Source organism: Botryllus schlosseri, unplaced genomic scaffold, assembly GCF_051294905.1.
Source record: "Botryllus schlosseri isolate E-star unplaced genomic scaffold, Bs_hap1 Bs29a, whole genome shotgun sequence".
NCBI classification, from domain to species: Eukaryota; Metazoa; Chordata; class Ascidiacea; order Stolidobranchia; family Styelidae; genus Botryllus; species Botryllus schlosseri.
In genome coordinates this window covers 223,610-244,746 of record NW_027648638.1, presented here as the reverse complement: position 1 = coordinate 244,746, position 21,137 = coordinate 223,610, and the positions used below count along the sequence as shown (strand labels likewise).

General features: G+C 37.0%; 1 protein-coding gene across 1 annotated transcript in view; it reads right to left on the bottom strand.

The window, feature by feature from the left end:
• The window catches only part of LOC145459974 (uncharacterized), a 117,194-nt gene that overhangs the window by 4,366 nt on the left and 91,691 nt on the right, over positions 1-21,137 (bottom strand). The gene's annotated exons all lie outside the window — the stretch shown is intronic.

The window sequence follows — 21,137 nt, the reverse complement described above, 5'->3', positions numbered from 1 at the left end:
ATCCCATAATCCAGGGGCGGGCAACATACGGCCCGCGGGCCGGATCCGTCCCGCGAAGGGATTTTGTCCGGCCCGCGGACAGTTTTCCGTCTTACATGATAATGGGCCCGCGGCCCCAGTCTGCCGAGATTCCCCACTATTTGCTTACTACGTCAAATTGTAGTGACTGTATGTTATTATATACGTGTATGCGCACGCGCAGCGTTGCGAGACTGGAGCTTACGCGTAAGTTCTTCGAAGCGAAAAGACTTGCATTATCGGTATTTACGATGCATTCAACCCTAATGTAATCTGTTGTAATCATGATCTTTGTCAACTACAACGGTCATTTACACCAGGCTCATATTTCTTATATTTGATTCTGCAACCGCCGACTTGCAGCACGGCACACTTATAGGCTTTTGTAAGGCACGGCTTATGCCAGGAGTCGCCAACTCAAAACGGGTCGCAGGCCACTTTTCAAATTTCGAAAATAGAGGACGCGGGCCGCATGAATTCAATATCTAGATTGATTAGGCCACACAGTTGAACAACGACGCCATATCGTCACCTACTCAACCCTAATGAACTGGTGAACTTGGTAAATCAGGGGCACCGGGCTTATCGAACGCCTTGAAATATTAATTAGGGATTTCACCGTGTGTTGATTGATCAGAGAGAAGCAGACATGGCGTCGCCTGTATGACAATGTTATTCTCAAATCCACATTGTCTCCGCCATTATCGGCGAGAAATGGCTCTGAAGTGACATTGCTGACGTTAAAATACATTCATTAAATAGGATTTATTCCTTGTATATGTGGATAAATGGGCGAATAATGTATCGATTCAGCAATCCGGCCCGCCATGTACTTAATTTTCCTATATCCAGCCCGCCGACTGGAGAAGTTGCCCGCCCCTGCCATAATCCCACACCATGTATGCTGTACCATTACCACACTTTATTATTAACCCCCTTTAGAGACCCGCTCCAATCACTGAACACGTGTTTTGTAAAGTTTCCTTTTGCGGTGATGAGATCCATGCAATAATTAATTGGTCAATGAATATACTGAACACCGACGTTTGAATGGAGCTGCTGGATGTTATTCCTACACATAAATTGAGGGTACAAGAGTAAGAGCAAAGTATTCGGACTCGTATGTTCCTCAGCCTTCGAGATCCGAACCAGGTGAGGATTTTGAATTTCTATAGTTAACGAACGTGTTTTTATTCCCTTGATATCCCGTAAATGGTGTTAAACGCGTGACTTGTGACAATGTTCCCTCTAAATTTTTTCACGAGACTGCGTGCACTTACCAACCCACTGCTCGGTCCATTGGACAGCAGTGCGTAACGACTGAAAAAAGTCCTCAATTAGCTTTATTGTGTGCGGCACAAATTTGTATGTGCGTGGCGACTTTATTAGCAGTAAGCGGCTGCGCAGGCGTACAGCTTGGAAGAAACATTGCTTGTGATCAAAATGTGTCCTAATCTTCTATCAGTCTCGCGATAGAAAAGAAATATTATACTTCATGTTTCGTGGTACGTGAAAAAACACTATATTTGAAAACTAAAAACACTAGATCGACGAGAAGATATACACTAGCTTAGTTTTAAAATTTAGGTCAAATCTATTGCATAAATAAGAGGCGCGCGAATTGCGACTCGCGAGCCGTATGCGGCTCTTTAATGATTGCAGATGCGAGGTTTAACTTTAACCTGATTATAAATTGCTGCAATCTATTGTGAATTAACAATATTTATAATTATTGTTTTCGTGTTTTTTCTCTCCTCATGGTTCACGCAAGACTTGTAAAATTTAGGGGTCAGTTGCATTGCAGTTAGCAATTTGCAATTGAACTCTCGAATCGAGCTCACATAAACGTTTCTCACGAAACAATGGTTCCAGCTGGTAATCAATCAATGATAAATCATTGTGTTTGTGTTCAGCAATGAACTTGATATTAATCGTGCCAGCGCAGATTACAATCCTTTCCGGGCTAGCAATGGTGAATACGGCAATTCCATTTGTATTGTAAGGGTTAGAAATAACTGCAACAAAAGAAAGTATGATCAGGAAAATAGAACTATGACTTGAAACGTCATTACGAAACCAAACACCAAAACGTTGCCACGAGTTACCTAACGAATACCGATTTACGGAGTAGACTTGCTTCGATAGCCTACATTTCATTGCGACGTAATAAATTCGTATTTTTGGATTTTTGTGTTGTGAATCTTCAATAGAGATCTATAGATCAATAGATCTTCTAAAGCTAGGATTTTTGAAATGTGGCTCGCGCATAAAGCAGGTCTAACCACCCCTAACATAAATCATAAATTATGAGGGTGTGCATGGATTACCACCAGCGAAGTTCCGGGAAGACTTATAAAATGACAAATTCATCACGTTTTCTGCAATCTTTTTCACATTAGACAATATTGATTATTATTTATTTCCTCATAACATATTCCAATTTCTTTCGGCTCTAAACTAAAACAGATTATCGCGAATATAAATAATATCTATTAGCCTACATTCAATTCAATCCGATTGAGGGATATAAAATTGGTGGAGTGTCATACACTCGCATATCAATGAGTGCTTTCCCAGCTTTTCCACAGTCAAAGGATGAATACAAGCTACACAGAGATATTTTAACAAATTAAAATCCTCGAAGCCCAATCACTGTAGGCAAGCAAGAATGTCCATACAAAATTTAACTTTAGGGTTATGACGTCACACCATTTTCAATTCAATACCCAAGACATTTACATCCTTGGCAACACCGGGGGATCTATAACTGAGTGTATATGCCAGGGCTACAAAGAATATGCAATCATTCATGAATTTGCCCAAACAACTTTTGCAAGTTATCATTTTCACTGGTCCCCTTTTGGGACTTGAAAACCGGTCTCAGGTTAGGATCTTTACACTGCCAATGATAGGAATGAGCGACAGCAAGGCCGTTTACGTATGGGGTTTGTTCTTGTGCTAAATTAGCTAGTGTAGACGGATAATAATTGTTATTCCGTAAAGTATATATTATGTAAAGCACGTCCGAATAACTTATTTATTTGAATGTATCTTCCATGAAAAAACACTATATTTGCAGAATTTTGATAGAAAATATACTAGAGCACTAGGCCGAGTCGAAACATGCTAAATCTAGTGTAAAACACTTGGAGTGACACCACTGATTGCAATGATCTATCAAGTATCCTCTAAAGTGAGTGTTATTGTGCACTCAGATAACATGGACGAAAAATATGAAGACAACAAGCTTCATTTGTCCAGATTAAAGGGGCACTGCGCTCTACATATGATGTGGTCCCAAATTAAAGAGAAAATTGAGAATTAAGGTGAGCAGCAGCCATTTCCGTCAGAAAGCCACCATATTCGCACACTCATCAAAATATTTGCCATCAAACAAGTACCGTATATGTCAGTGGTTCTCAAGCTTTCGCCCCCCTCATTATCTTCATATCACGAAATGCGACCAGTTGGCAATCTCAAAGGATAGTTTGATTGCAGGGAAGGTTTGAGAGAATTCTCAGATATGAAATTCGGAATATATACAAAGCAATAACTATGAGAACCACTGATCTATGTGATGTCATGCGATAGTAACTCTTAATAGTCTCTTACCCCTTCGTGAAATTTCTGACACGTCACGTCACTCGATTTTGGGAGAGGATTTGAGTGACGTCAAGTCAAGTCACGACGCAAGTCAAGTTTAATTTGCTGAATACGAGTCACGACAGTAGTAGGATGGGATTCGTTTGTTACCGTCCAATCAGAGAGCGCCACGTCATCCTAATTGCCACGCCCATTTTCATGCCCTAAGGGTACATTCATCTGCTACGTCATCTGTGCCACATCATCAAGCGCCACGCCTATAGTGCCACATCATCCATCCATTGCTATATCATCGCTGCATTGATTGCCGCATCTTGATACTTTTCTCAGATATTGTATTATGTGTATTTAGGACTAATATCATCCGTCCATATTTTTTAAACTTTATTTTATGTGTACAAGTTACGGTTTCTGCAGTTTACACATTTTACGACTTATGATTGCCGGGTCAAATCTTACCTTAGCTAGAATCGACAGATTTTCTATTATGTGTATTTAAGACTATGTATTTAAATTCCTATTCAGATTATACATAAATGCGAAAACTATGATGTCTATGCAAGGCTCTATTCTCCGGATAATATTATTAATATCAAAATTCTACACATCATCACTAATTACTTAATATAAAATCCGATTTTGAGCGCTGCGACTTGATAATATGAATCCCTACGCTTCTGATGCATGATTGTTTTGCGATAAGGACCCAGGTAACATTCAGAGTCTGCAACGATTGTTTGGATATACATTATAGCAATACCCCACTAAACTATAGGCGGTTATATTACTCTATTGGTCAGAGATAACTCATCCTTCCATATTTTTAAACTTGATTTTATGTATACAAGTTACGCTCTCTGCAGCCCCACATTTCACGAATTATTTTCATTAGACGCAGGCAAGCGATTCTCCAGTTCGGAGGTACGGAAACAAATCACTCGCATGTGCGCGTTCCGAATAGTCTTGTAGAATTTTCTAAAGTCGTAACAGCTTAGTAGCATATACGCGAATCCCAAGGTGAAAATAATCGAACGAGCTATAGCCGCAGGCGTGCGATTCGCAGGGCTTTATTTATACAAACACTTTCGATGCCTGTACGCGAACCCCAGCGTTATAACGATTAGGTCTAATTAGCACGTTCTGAAGCCGTAAATTTAGTCAACATCATTGAGATGTCCATGATTTAAATATGGTGATCGAGTGTGACAATAGCACTCGTCAAGGTTAGACAAACATAACCTTAAACTACTCTCTACTTCACAAAATATAAAGAACGAACACCTTCGCCGCAGGTACGCGATCCCCGACGTTATAATGATAGTGCCAAATTAGCCGCATGAAAGCGAGTCTAATGAATATAACGACAGACACCAAGTTAGTTGAAAAGTAAAACTAATCGTGACCGATGCAAGACGGATTGAAACAGCGCTTTCGCTCGATTCTTGTAGTGACCACATTTCATACGGTTCAGTCCTTTTCATGTCACTAGAATAAGGGTGAATAAACCGACAGTGAAACGCCGCCGACGTCTTATAACGTAATAATGTAAGCTGCGTCGGGTGCTGCTATAATGTTAGGAGCGAATATAGTAGAAAGTCCACGTCTGGACACCTGTAAGCAGCTGCGCATACTACCGTAGTAAAACGCATAGCAGAATTCACGCAAAAGTCGATATTGCTTTGTGATGATTTTGATGTTGTTCCATACCGATTGGGAATATAGGACTCCTAATTCCTTAACTAACTACATAATCCCTAGTAACGTAGTCAGACGCATAACGGAATTTACGCAAATCGGTATTGCTCTGCGATAATTTTGACCACTATGTTTTGATAATAACTTGCTTCCGAGAAATAGATAACATTCATTATACGTTAGATGATACTTTTCCTTTATATTCTATTATGTGTATTTAGGGCTAATGCGACATCACTATGTTGGCGACAGGCCTGATTTGAACACGCTAATTTTGCAAATTAAACTTATCACCCACCACGAACACTCAATGAAGAGCACCCTGGAGCACCCACATAAATGCTCCACAATTTGTGACGTATAATATACTGAGCATATAATAAGCTGACAAAACTGATACTTGAGTACTCCGAAATGAACAAGTATTTTACCTTTACACGACGTTTTTGTAAAATGAATACTAATGGTACGCGAATGATCATAGACTAAGCTTGCTTTCAGAGTTGGAAACTAAATGCATATGAAAATTTAACTATGTTTTCCCCTCACGCATCAGATGTAGGCCTACTCAAGTGTTTATGAGGCGGCGAATAGTTCGAAGGTTGTTGGTATGCAAGGACGTCACATAGAATTGTGGAGTTTTCTGTAAACTATAATCCAGTGATCTATTTTCAATCACTATACTTTTATTAATCTAAACTAAGTACTGTTAGTAGGCAAATCCTAGAAAAGTATCCTCTGATAAAAGCAGGAGTAATTCGTTATCTGTGAAATAAATAAATAGCGCGCAATATGAGCGGTGTTACGATGACTGACAAATACTTTGAATTAATGCATAGAAGTAGCGATTTCGAACTACGTAAAAAGTTAGTCGAGCTCACGCATTTTCCATTTTCAAAAGTCGACGTTTTTTGTAAAATGAATAATAATTTTAATAAAAAATAAAAAAGAGCGAAAAATTACATTTTATCTCGGAACGCAACAAGAAAAATCGTATGAACTTGTAAACTACTTATTTATGACATAATAATAATTCTACTTGTACACTTATTCACATTTTATAACACTTTTAGTAATACTTAACGGTTTCAGTTTTAAATAAAACTCGGAATATAAACTAATCGAAAAATTCGGTAACCAATTTCGCGTAGGCTATGCATACAGATGAGGGAAGTTACATCAACGCGTGTTAACTAGTTGTATTATGTAGCTTGTAATTCATGCAAGTTTCGAAACTTCTACACCGAGTCTTTTTAAAGTAGATAGAAACGAAAAACAATTACGCCTAGGCTATGCATACAAATGAGGAAAGTTCCATCAACGCGTGTTAACTAGTTGTATCGAGTTATCGAATGAGTTTTTTCCTTACATCAAAACAACTAGAATGTGTAACTACATTAAAAAACGTTCCTAACCCTTAACGCACCCGCGATAAATCGTACAAGCAACAAGTTTCGAGTAATCGAAATCGCGCCCCCTGAATTCAAAGCTTATTTCGAGATCTAAGCTACTTTGAAAATGAGGATCCTAGGATTTGCTTGAGTTTCATCTATATTTTACAATGCGTTTTCGCGTTCCAGAATGACTTATGTCAATGAAAAATAGCCATTGATCATGGTTTTGTTTTTGAAAGATGTCGCGATGCCGGTGAATTTTATAGTTCTTGTAAAAAGTTGTTTGTACACAATATATGTTTAAAGTAAGTCCTACGCATTCATGATTTCGTCCGAGTTCGTATTTTAGTAATATATACTAATTTACGATAGCGCGTTTGTAACTTGTGCAAGTACAGGGATATCATAGTTCTTGAACCGTGCTCAATGCTTAATAGAGCATTTTTGCTATTTTTCATCGCCATAAGTCATTCTGGACCGCGTAAACGCATCGTACGATATAGATGAAAGTTATGCAAATCCTAGGATCCTCATTTTCAAAGTAGCTAAGATCTCGAAATAAGCTCTGACTTGCTATTCTCCTCAAAGCATGGAATTATCAAGAGTATCACCTTCGATCACTGAAGAAACGGATGAAATTATATTCGAAGCATATTCCTTGACCAGGAATTTTATCATGTACGAACTCGACGGCTCATGCGTTAAGGTAAATACGAAAGCAGAGAGAACCTTACGTCGAGTTGGGGATGAAATATTCGAGCGACATCGAACTGTCCTAAACGCAGTCTCCAAACGTCTCCGCTATTTGCACTTTTTCACATTTTATAACACCTTAAGTAGTACTTAACAGTTTTAGTTTTAAATAAAATACGGAATATAAACTAATCGAAAAATTCGGTTTTTGCGTGCATCTGTTTTGCGGGAGCGTATAGCACGTACCTATACATAGTCAACTTTAATAACTGAATTACCATGCTTAACATTGAATCCCAACTCTAAACTTGATACGTAGATGTAGGACATTATGGCAATGCACCATGCTAAATTTCATCACACATCTAATGATGGAACACCTTTAAAACTAACGCAGTCGAATACCGACTTTTACGCGTATCTGTTTTGCGTGAACTTAGCATATACCTATACATAGTCAATTTTAATAGCAGAATTACCGTGTTAAACATTGAATTCCCACCTTGAAAGTTGGTACGCGGTTATAGGACATTATAAAAATGCACCATACCAAATCCCATCAGACATTTCATGATGGAACAACTTTAAAACTAACGCGGCTCTACATCGACTTTTTGCGTACATCTGTTTTGCGGGAGCGTATAGCACGTACCCATACATAGCCAACTTTAATAACGGAATTACCATGCATTGAATCCCAACTCTAAACTTGATACGTAGTTGTAGGGCATTATGGCTATGCACCATGCTAAATTTCATCACACATCTAATGATGGAACACCTTTGAAACTATCGCAGTCGAATACCGACTTTTACGCATATCTGTTTTTCGTGAACATAGCATATACCCATACATAGTCAATTTTAATAACAGAATTAGCATGCTAAACATTAAATTCTCACCTTGAACGTTGGTACGCAGTTGTAGGACATAATAAAAATGCACCATACCAAATTTCGTCAGACATTTCATGATGTAACACCTTCAAAACCAACGCAGTTCTATACAGACTTCTGGCTAAATCTGTTTTTCCGTAGAGTAGCACGTACCTAAACATAGTCAACTTTATTAACAGAATTACCATGTTAATATTCGACTCCCTACCTTGAAACTCGGTACGCAGTTGTAAGACATTATGACAATGCACCATGTCAAATTTTGCAAGTACTTTATCTTTACACGACGTTTTTTGTAAAATGAATACTAATTTTATTGAAAAAATAAAAAATAAAAAAGAGCGAAAAATTACATTATATCCCGGAACGCAACAAGAAAAATCGTATGAATTTGTAAACTACTTGTTCATGACATAATAATAATTCTACTTGTACACTTTTTCACATTTTATAACACTTTAAGTAATACTTAACAGTTTCAGTTTTAAATAAAAGACGGAATATAAGCTAATCGAAAAATTCGGTAACCAATTTCGCGTAGGCTATGCATGCATACAAATGAGGAAAGTTACATCAACGCGTGTTAAAGTAGCTGTATCGAGTTATCGAATGATTTTCTCCTTACATCAAAACAACTAGAATGTATAACTAAATTAAAAAACGTATCTAAATGAGCTCGAGGGCATTGTGATTATGCTGCATACCAAATTTCATCACACATTTCATGATGGAACAACTTTAAAACTAACGCAGTTCTATAGCAACTTTTGCCTAAATCTGTTTTCGGTAGCGTGTACATATACATAGTCAGATTTAATAACAGAATTATCATGCTAATATGTGACTCCTCACCTTGAAACTTGGTACGTAGTTGTAGGACATTGTGATTATGCAGCATACCAAATTTATTCACGCATTTCATAATGGAACAACTTTAAAACTAACGCGGTTCTACATCGACTTTTTGCGTACATCTGTTTTGCGTGGGGGCGTATAGCACGTACCTATACATAGTTAACTTTAACAACGGAATTACCATGCTTAACATTGAATCCCAACTCGAAACTTGATACGTAGTTGTAGAACATTATGGCAATGCACCATGCTAAATTTCATCACACATCTAATGATGGAACACCTTTAAAACTAACGCAGTCGAATACCGACTTTTACGCATATCTGTTTTGCGTGAACATACCATATACCTGTACATATTCAATTTTAATAGCAGAATTACCGTGTTAAACATTGAATTCCCACCTTGAAAGTTGGTACGCGGTTATAGGAGATTATAACAATGCACCATACCAAATCCCATCACACATTTCATGATGGAACAACTTTAAAACTAACGCGGCTCTACATCGACTTTTTGCGTACATCTGTTTTGTGGGAGCGTATAGCACGTAGCCTACCCATACATAGCCAACTTTAATAACGGAATTACCATGCTTAACATTGAATCCCAACTCGAAACTTGATACGTAGTTATAGGACATTATGGCAATTCACCATGCTAAATTTCATCACACATCTAATGATGGAACACCTTTGAAACTATCGCAGTCGAATACCAACTTTTACGCATATCTGTTTTTCGTGAACATAGCATATACCCATACATAGTCAATTTTAATAACAGAATTAGCATGCTAAACATTAAATTCTCACCTTGAACGTTGATACGCGGTTGTAGGACATAATAACAATGCACCATACCAAATTTCGTCAGACATTTCATGATGTAACACCTTTAAAACTAACGCAGTTCTATACCAACTTCGCGTGAATCTGTTTGCGGGAGCGTAGCACGTACCTATGCGTGATCAACTTTAGTGATGGAATTACATATGTAATTAAGTTTCAACACTTTTACAATGATTCGTCTTGCTTCCTATAACATCCCACTCGAGAAAATGCGTCGTAGGATATAGATGAAACTAGCACAACTCATCAAGACCGCTGAAAACAGTACATTTCAACATTTAGTAGCAGTAAATTTCTAGTAAAGTACAAGACGTGATGATTTCCGAGTGAGTTAAAAAGTAAGTATTGCAGGTATAGTTTACCTGAAAACCGAATACTCTGAAATAGAAGTAGATGCAGTGTAAATAGTTAATCACTTGATTAAGTTTAGTGCAAGCAGATAAAACCTATACTTGAGTAGTACAAAATGCACGAGTACTTCGCTATCGCCTCCCTCCACGTAATAAGTGTCTACGGTTTAAGACTGCTTTTACCGATACTCGTCGGTTTCAGTTTTAGATAGAATTCGGAAACCAAATAATTTCATAAACATAAGCTAATTTAATGAATTTACTCGAATGTACTATGCCGCGCTGATAAGATTAATTATAATATACTTATCATGTTACAGCGATTTTTCTAGCGTAGAAAATCTTTAAAATGTAGTAAGCAGGCCAAATGAAGATATTCGTTGAGCTGAATAAACATAAAAAATACTCTAGACTACTTTATCGGTACTTTACAGTTACAGTTTTAGATAAAATTTGTCCCTTTCACCTATAATTACAACTCCTCGCTATCTAAACATGTTTAGAATATATTATTTGCGATGATACGAACCCGTGAAGTACTCAAGTTGCTTTTCGTAGGATATAGATGAAACTGACAACACTCACCAAGACCAGTGATCCACTGAAAAAAAGTAAATTGTAGCAGTAAAGTCCCACTAAAGTACAAGAAGAAATGATTTCCCAGTTAGTTAAAAAGTAAGTATTGAGGTATAGTTTGGTCGAAAAAGCGAAAAACTCTGAAATAGAAGTAGATGCATTGTAAATAGGTAATCACTTCATTAAGTATAGCGCAAGCAGGCCAAACCTATACTTAAGTACTGCAAATGTACAAGTACTTCGCTATGTTCTCCTTCCACGTAAAAAGTGACTAGGTTTTAGAGTACTTTATCGGTACTCGACAGTTTCAGTGTTAGATAAAATTTGGTAAGACTTTAAATTTTAAAGTAGTTTGAGCTTACGTTTGTATCACCTTGACAAGTAACATTATCAGACATGAAAATGATACTATCACCGAATATAGAAGTGAACACGCGTCAATGTGTTTCGGAATTCACGAGAAATTGCTTACTAAGAGAAGTATATTGTTGTATACACAATAGTGGAGAGAATATTTAAAATGTAGTAAGCAGGCCGATGGGTATTCGTTTAGTTGTATAGGCATAAAAAACATTCCCGCGCGCTCTTAAACAAAACACTTCCTAACCCTACCACCTAATACTAAGACGCGCGCGGGAATGTTTTTTATGCCTATACAACTAAACGAATACCCATCGGCCTGCTTACTACATTTTAAATATTCTCTCCACTATTGTGTATACAACAATATACTTCTCTTAGTAAGCAATTTCTCGTGAATTCCGAAACACATTGACGCGTGTTCACTTCTATATTCGGTGATAGTATCATTTTCATGTCTGATAATGTTACTTGTCAAGGTGATACAAACGTAAGCTCAAACTACTTTAAAATTTAAAGTCTTACCAAATTTTATCTAACACTGAAACTGTCGAGTACCGATAAAGTACTCTAAAACCTAGTCACTTTTTACGTGGAAGGAGAACATAGCGAAGTACTTGTACATTTGCAGTACTTAAGTATAGGTTTGGCCTGCTTGCGCTATACTTAATGAAGTGATTACCTATTTACAATGCATCTACTTCTATTTCAGAGTTTTTCGCTTTTTCGACCAAACTATACCTCAATACTTACTTTTTAACTAACTGGGAAATCATTTCTTCTTGTACTTTAGTGGGACTTTACTGCTACAATTTACTTTTTTTCAGTGGATCACTGGTCTTGGTGAGTGTTGTCAGTTTCATCTATATCCTACGAAAAGCAACTTGAGTACTTCACGGGTTCGTATCATCGCAAATAATATATTCTAAACATGTTTAGATAGCGAGGAGTTGTAATTATAGGTGAAAGGGACAAATTTTATCTAAAACTGTAACTGTAAAGTACCGATAAAGTAGTCTAGAGTATTTTTTATGTTTATTCAGCTCAACGAATATCTTCATTTGGCCTGCTTACTACATTTTAAAGATTTTCTACGCTAGAAAAATCGCTGTAACATGATAAGTATATTATAATTAATCTTATCAGCGCGGCATAGTACATTCGAGTAAATTCATTAAATTAGCTTATGTTTATGAAATTATTTGGTTTCCGAATTCTATCTAAAACTGAAACCGACGAGTATCGGTAAAAGCAGTCTTAAACCGTAGACACTTATTACGTGGAGGGAGGCGATAGCGAAGTACTCGTGCATTTTGTACTACTCAAGTATAGGTTTTATCTGCTTGCACTAAACTTAATCAAGTGATTAACTATTTACACTGCATCTACTTCTATTTCAGAGTATTCGGTTTTCAGGTAAACTATACCTGCAATACTTACTTTTTAACTCACTCGGAAATCATCACGTCTTGTACTTTACTAGAAATTTACTGCTACTAAATGTTGAAATGTACTGTTTTCAGCGGTCTTGATGAGTTGTGCTAGTTTCATCTATATCCTACGACGCATTTTCTCGAGTGGGATGTTATAGGAAGCAAGACGAATCATTGTAAAAGTGTTGAAACTTAATTACATATGTAATTCCATCACTAAAGTTGATCACGCATAGGTACGTGCTACGCTCCCGCAAACAGATTCACGCGAAGTTGGTATAGAACTGCGTTAGTTTTAAAGGTGTTACATCATGAAATGTCTGACGAAATTTGGTATGGTGCATTGTTATTATGTCCTACAACCGCGTATCAACGTTCAAGGTGAGAATTTAATGTTTAGCATGCTAATTCTGTTATTAAAATTGACTATGTATGGGTATATGCTATGTTCACGAAAAACAGATATGCGTAAAAGTTGGTATTCGACTGCGATAGTTTCAAAGGTGTTCCATCATTAGATGTGTGATGAAATTTAGCATGGTGAATTGCCATAATGTCCTATAACTACGTATCAAGTTTCGAGTTGGGATTCAATGTTAAGCATGGTAATTCCGTTATTAAAGTTGGCTATGTATGGGTAGGCTACGTGCTATACGCTCCCACAAAACAGATGTACGCAAAAAGTCGATGTAGAGCCGCGTTAGTTTTAAAGTTGTTCCATCATGAAATGTGTGATGGGATTTGGTATGGTGCATTGTTATAATCTCCTATAACCGCGTACCAACTTTCAAGGTGGGAATTCAATGTTTAACACGGTAATTCTGCTATTAAAATTGAATATGTACAGGTATATGGTATGTTCACGCAAAACAGATATGCGTAAAAGTCGGTATTCGACTGCGTTAGTTTTAAAGGTGTTCCATCATTAGATGTGTGATGAAATTTAGCATGGTGCATTGCCATAATGTTCTACAACTACGTATCAAGTTTCGAGTTGGGATTCAATGTTAAGCATGGTAATTCCGTTGTTAAAGTTAACTATGTATAGGTACGTGCTATACGCCCCCACGCAAAACAGATGTACGCAAAAAGTCGATGTAGAACCGCGTTAGTTTTAAAGTTGTTCCATTATGAAATGCGTGAATAAATTTGGTATGCTGCATAATCACAATGTCCTACAACTACGTACCAAGTTTCAAGGTGAGGAGTCATATATTAGCATGATAATTCTGTTATTAAATCTGACTATGTATATGTACACGCTACCGAAAACAGATTTAGGCAAAAGTTGCTATAGAACTGCGTTAGTTTTAAAGTTGTTCCATCATGAAATGTGTGATGAAATTTGGTATGCAGCATAATCACAATGCCCTCGAGCTCATTTAGATACGTTTTTTAATTTAGTTATACATTCTAGTTGTTTTGATGTAAGGAGAAAATCATTCGATAACTCGATACAGCTACTTTAACACGCGTTGATGTAACTTTCCTCATTTGTATGCATGCATAGCCTACGCGAAATTGGTTACCGAATTTTTCGATTAGCTTATATTCCGTCTTTTATTTAAAACTGAAACTGTTAAGTATTACTTAAAGTGTTATAAAATGTGAAAAAGTGTACAAGTAGAATTATTATTATGTCATGAACAAGTAGTTTACAAATTCATACGATTTTTCTTGTTGCGTTCCGGGATATAATGTAATTTTTCGCTCTTTTTTATTTTTTATTTTTTCAATAAAATTAGTATTCATTTTACAAAAAACGTCGTGTAAAGATAAAGTACTTGCAAAATTTGACATGGTGCATTGTCATAATGTCTTACAACTGCGTACCGAGTTTCAAGGTAGGGAGTCGAATATTAACATGGTAATTCTGTTAATAAAGTTGACTATGTTTAGGTACGTGCTACGCTACGGAAAAACAGATTTAGCCAGAAGTCTGTATAGAACTGCGTTGGTTTTGAAGGTGTTACATCATGAAATGTCTGACGAAATTTGGTATGGTGCATTTTTATTATGTCCTACAACTGCGTACCAACGTTCAAGGTGAGAATTTAATGTTTAGCATGCTAATTCTGTTATTAAAATTGACTATGTATGGGTATATGCTATGTTCACGAAAAACAGATATGCGTAAAAGTCGGTATTCGACTGCGATAGTTTCAAAGGTGTTCCATCATTAGATGTGTGATGAAATTTAGCATGGTGCATAGCCATAATGCCCTACAACTACGTATCAAGTTTAGAGTTGGGATTCAATGCATGGTAATTCCGTTATTAAAGTTGGCTATGTATGGGTACGTGCTATACGCTCCCGCAAAACAGATGTACGCAAAAAGTCGATGTAGAGCCGCGTTAGTTTTAAAGTTGTTCCATCATGAAATGTCTGATGGGATTTGGTATGGTGCATTTTTATAATGTCCTATAACCGCGTACCAACTTTCAAGGTGGGAATTCAATGTTTAACACGGTAATTCTGCTATTAAAATTGACTATGTATAGGTATATGCTAAGTTCACGCAAAACAGATACGCGTAAAAGTCGGTATTCGACTGCGTTAGTTTTAAAGGTGTTCCATCATTAGATGTGTGATGAAATTTAGCATGGTGCATTGCCATAATGTCCTACATCTACGTATCAAGTTTAGAGTTGGGATTCAATGTTAAGCATGGTAATTCAGTTATTAAAGTTGACTATGTATAGGTACGTGCTATACGCTCCCGCAAAACAGATGCACGCAAAAACCGAATTTTTCGATTAGTTTATATTCCGTATTTTATTTAAAACTAAAACTGTTAAGTACTACTTAAGGTGTTATAAAATGTGAAAAAGTGCAAATAGCGGAGACGTTTGGAGACTGCGTTTAGGACAGTTCGATGTCGCTCGAATATTTCATCCCCAACTCGACGTAAGGTTCTCTCTGCTTTCGTATTTACCTTAACGCATGAGCCGTCGAGTTCGTACATGATAAAATTCCTGGTCAAGGAATATGCTTCGAATATAATTTCATCCGTTTCTTCAGTGATCGAAGGTGATACTCTTGATAATTCCATGCTTTGAGGAGAATAGCAAGTCAGAGCTTATTTCGAGATCTTAGCTACTTTGAAAATGAGGATCCTAGGATTTGCATAACTTTCATCTATATCGTACGATGCGTTTACGCGGTCCAGAATGACTTATGGCGATGAAAAATAGCAAAAATGCTCTATTAAGCATTGAGCACGGTTCAAGAACTATGATATCCCTGTACTTGCACAAGTTACAAACGCGCTATCGTAAATTAGTATATATTACTAAAATACGAACTCGGACGAAATCATGAATGCGTAGGACTTACTTTAAACATATATTGTGTACAAACAACTTTTTACAAGAACTATAAAATTCACCGGCATCGCGACATCTTTCAAAAACAAAACCATGATCAATGGCTATTTTTCATTGACATAAGTCATTCTGGAACGCGAAAACGCATTGTAAAATATAGATGAAACTCAAGCAAATCCTAGGATCCTCATTTTCAAAGTAGCTTAGATCTCGAAATAAGCTTTGAATTCAGGGGGCGCGATTTCGATTACTCGAAACTTGTTGCTTGTACGATTAATCGCGGGTGCGTTAAGGGTTAGGAACGTTTTTTAATGTAGTTACACATTCTAGTTGTTTTGATGTAAGGAAAAAACTCATTCGATAACTCGATACAACTAGTTAACACGCGTTGATGGAACTTTCCTCATTTGTATGCATAGCCTAGGCGTAATTGTTTTTCGTTTCTATCTACTTTAAAAAGACTCGGTGTAGAAGTTTCGAAACTTGCATGAATTACAAGCTACATAATACAACTAGTTAACACGCGTTGATGTAACTTCCCTCATCTGTATGCATAGCCTACGCGAAATTGGTTACCGAATTTTTCGATTAGTTTATATTCCGAGTTTTATTTAAAACTGAAACCGTTAAGTATTACTAAAAGTGTTATAAAATGTGAATAAGTGTACAAGTAGAATTATTATTATGTCATAAATAAGTAGTTTACAAGTTCATACGATTTTTCTTGTTGCGTTCCGAGATAAAATGTAATTTTTCGCTCTTTTTTATTTTTTATTAAAATTATTATTCATTTTACAAAAAACGTCGACTTTTGAAAATGGAAAATGCGTGAGCTCGACTAACTTTTTACGTAGTTCGAAATCGCTACTTCTATGCATTAATTCAAAGTATTTGTCAGTCATCGTAACACCGCTCATATTGCGCGCTATTTATTTATTTCACAGATAACGAATTACTCCTGCTTTTATCAGAGGATACTTTTCTAGGATTTGCCTACTAACAGTACTTAGTTTAGATTAATAAAAGTATAGTGATTGAAAATAGATCACTGGATTATAGTTTACAGAAAACTCCACAATTCTATGTGACGTCCTTGCATACCAACAACCTTCGAACTATTCGCCGCCTCATAAACACTTGAGTAGGCCTACATCTGATGCGTGAGGGGAAAACATAGTTAAATTTTCATATGCATTTAGTTTCCAACTCTGAAAGCAAGCTTAGTCTATGATCATTCGCGTACCATTAGTATTCATTTTACAAAAACGTCGTGTAAAGGTAAAATACTTGTTCATTTCGGAGTACTCAAGTATCAGTTTTGTCAGCTTATTATATGCTCAGTATATTATACGTCACAAATTGTGGAGCATTTATGTGGGTGCTCCAGGGTGCTCTTCATTGAGTGTTCGTGGTGGGTGATAAGTTTAATTTGCAAAATTAGCGTGTTCAAATCAGGCCTGTCGCCAACATAGTGATGTCGCATTAGCCCTAAATACACATAATAGAATATAAAGGAAAAGTATCATCTAACGTATAATGAATGTTATCTATTTCTCGGAAGCAAGTTATTATCAAAACATAGTGGTCAAAATTATCGCAGAGCAATACCGATTTGCGTAAATTCCGTTATGCGTCTGACTACGTTACTAGGGATTATGTAGTTAGTTAAGGAATTAGGAGTCCTATATTCCCAATCGGTATGGAACAACATCAAAATCATCACAAAGCAATATCGACTTTTGCGTGAATTCTGCTATGCGTTTTACTACGGTAGTATGCGCAGCTGCTTACAGGTGTCCAGACGTGGACTTTCTACTATATTCGCTCCTAACATTATAGCAGCACCCGACGCAGCTTACATTATTACGTTATAAGACGTCGGCGGCGTTTCACTGTCGGTTTATTCACCCTTATTCTAGTGACATGAAAAGGACTGAACCGTATGAAATGTGGTCACTACAAGAATCGAGCGAAAGCGCTGTTTCAATCCGTCTTGCATCGGTCACGATTAGTTTTACTTTTCAACTAACTTGGTGTCTGTCGTTATATTCATTAGACTCGCTTTCATGCGGCTAATTTGGCACTATCATTATAACGTCGGGGATCGCGTACCTGCGGCGAAGGTGTTCGTTCTTTATATTTTGTGAAGTAGAGAGTAGTTTAAGGTTATGTTTGTCTAACCTTGACGAGTGCTATTGTCACACTCGATCACCATATTTAAATCATGGACATCTCAATGATGTTGACTAAATTTACGGCTTCAGAACGTGCTAATTAGACCTAATCGTTATAACGCTGGGGTTCGCGTACAGGCATCGAAAGTGTTTGTATAAATAAAGCCCTGCGAATCGCACGCCTGCGGCTATAGCTCGTTCGATTATTTTCACCTTGGGATTCGCGTATATGCTACTAAGCTGTTACGACTTTAGAAAATTCTACAAGACTATTCGGAACGCGCACATGCGAGTGATTTGTTTCCGTACCTCCGAACTGGAGAATCGCTTGCCTGCGTCTAATGAAAATAATTCGTGAAATGTGGGGCTGCAGAGAGCGTAACTTGTATACATAAAATCAAGTTTAAAAATATGGAAGGATGAGTTATCTCTGACCAATAGAGTAATATAACCGCCTATAGTTTAGTGGGGTATTGCTATAATGTATATCCAAACAATCGTTGCAGACTCTGAATGTTACCTGGGTCCTTATCGCAAAACAATCATGCATCAGAAGCGTAGGGATTCATATTATCAAGTCGCAGCGCTCAAAATCGGATTTTATATTAAGTAATTAGTGATGATGTGTAGAATTTTGATATTAATAATATTATCCGGAGAATAGAGCCTTGCATAGACATCATAGTTTTCGCATTTATGTATAATCTGAATAGGAATTTAAATACATAGTCCTAAATACACATAATAGAAAATCTGTCGATTCTAGCTAAGGTAAGATTTGACGCGGCAATCATAAGTCGTAAAATGTGGAAACTGCAGAAACCGTAACTTGTACACATAAAATAAAGTTTAAAAAATATGGACGGATGATATTAGTCCTAAATACACATAATACAATATCTGAGAAAAGTATCAAGATGCGGCAATCAATGCAGCGATGATATAGCAATGGATGGATGATGTGGCACTATAGGCGTGGCGCTTGATGATGTGGCACAGATGACGTAGCAGATGAATGTACCCTTAGGGCATGAAAATGGGCGTGGCAATTAGGATGACGTGGCGCTCTCTGATTGGACGGTAACAAACGAATCCCATCCTACTACTCACGACTCCAAGTCATTGCATTTTACAAGCTGTTTGAAATACGTCGTCATTTATTTGGAATCGAGAAAATAATATTGATTTGAATGTAGCCTTCGTGCAAAAAGGCGCTGTATCAATCACGAATATTGCGTAGTACAGCTACACTACGTCTATAACTTTACAGCCTCAATCTATATTTATTATCAGCCAAAATAGAGCATAGAATACGAAAGGTCAGAAAGTTAAAACAAATTGATATGATGTGACACACTCCCAGAGTTTTAATGACTCAACTAGAGTCGCAATTTTTGGTGATAGTTTTCAGGAAATCGAAAATGTCCTCCGAGTACACCTAAATGTCCTAGTTTTTTAGAATGGAACTCTTATATATACGTTTGACAGTCAGGCCACTGGACAGGCACAACCAAAACGCCATAAATGATGCGTAATCTGTGATGTGGATGTTCGAGTGGATCTGTCGGGAGTAGGACTTTCAGACTGCAGTTTTCTACTCTGGTAATCCAACTTTTGTTATTCGTAAAATGTGTCGTCTTTCCCTGATCCCTAAATTTGGTAAGCCTAATCTGTATATGATATTGCGTTTTGTGGATTTGCCGGCATAAACCTTTTTTTCTTTTAAATCCTATTGTTTTGTGATGTGCTTTAATCAAGTCGGAAAACCGTTTCAGCCTAGCGCATGGCTTATTATTGTATCTAAAGAATTACTGTACTGTTTTGCTGCAACATGTGTGTGTTACACTTTTACACAATAATACACTAAATAGTATTTTTAAAACGGCGGCTGGATCAGTTGGTATGGAATCAAATTCGAACCGACGAGCTTTATGTCGACAATATATGGCGTTTGATGCGTCAACTTTGCCGAAATTTCTCATTTGCTCGCCGACCTGTCGCTTAGATATAAAGTATTTATCTCAATATTTATCTTTATTCTCATAAAGAACACATCACTAGTAGGCTAATATAGCCTACTCGATTACTGACTACTAATATTGCTTCATTTGTCTAGCTCCATGTTCCAGGATAGATGGGTTCAATGGGTCAGAAGTTACAGTGTATGGTTGAAATTTACGTAGAAAACGCGAGGTCAGTCTAAGAGTGCACATGTATGATGCTAAGCCGCTTCTTGTTGACAAAACCGTCATAATTTTGATCAGTATGGGATATACCTAACGTGCGGAAATAGTTTTATGCCAGACCTTCTAATTCTGTTGCTCATTGCACCCTAAACAGACATGAAACAATTTTAAAAAATCCTAATCATCACGAAGTTTACTCTGTAACAAAAGATATTAATTCACGTCAACATATCTATCGTCGTGACTGTGGATTTTTGACAATATTACTTCTGAATGCAAGCGCTGCTCTGTGTCAGGGCTGAGCTCAGTGTCTTGTATGTTCCAGTGGACATGCGGCTGGCGCCATCCACGTCCAAATAAACAATTGAGACATTCTGAGTACAGAATCAAGTTCAACCATCACAAAACCAAATACGTAATAAGTAGGTCGATTTTTTTTATTACAAGTCAAAATAAGTCATGATTTTGTCAAAATTGTAGCGGTAGGTCAAAAAATTGTCGTAATTGTTTACACAGGCATTTTTTGTTGCAACCTGCATTTCGTTTGTATCGTAGATACTTAGACTCTCGGTGAACTGATCATTTGAAATTTTACCAACTTTATAGGCCTACCGTTGTAGACGGCCCATTATCTGCATATTTGGACTAATAAACGGCCAACTGGAACAAATAGGCTGACATGATGTTGTGCTCAACGTACCGCAATATCCTAACTGCAGCAAGA